Below are 331 nucleotides of genomic sequence, written 5' to 3' on the forward strand. Positions count from 1 at the left end.
GACTTTCACCATGCTTGGACTCCGCAGGGGGAGGCGGGTTCACGTGCGCGGAGCTGTGCAGAGCGCCGTGCCCCCCACACTCTCCCCGCCCGCCAAGGGGCGGCCGCCGGCCAGGGCCACCTTTAGAGCCGGCGGCAGCAGCGAGGTATGGCCGTGCCGACGGGGCGGTGCCGTCCGCCGTAACCAATGGCTCGGCTCCGCTGTTTAAATAGACTCGTCCTGTCAATCATTTTCTCCTTCGTCAACCTCCCTTCAATCGCCATATTGGGAACTGAGAAAAGGGCTCGTCTCGCCTTGTTTTTTTTCCCTCTCCGCCCGTACGACGTGGCCG

This window comes from Meleagris gallopavo, chromosome 1 (genome assembly GCF_000146605.3).
Source record: "Meleagris gallopavo isolate NT-WF06-2002-E0010 breed Aviagen turkey brand Nicholas breeding stock chromosome 1, Turkey_5.1, whole genome shotgun sequence".
NCBI classification, from domain to species: Eukaryota; Metazoa; Chordata; class Aves; order Galliformes; family Phasianidae; genus Meleagris; species Meleagris gallopavo.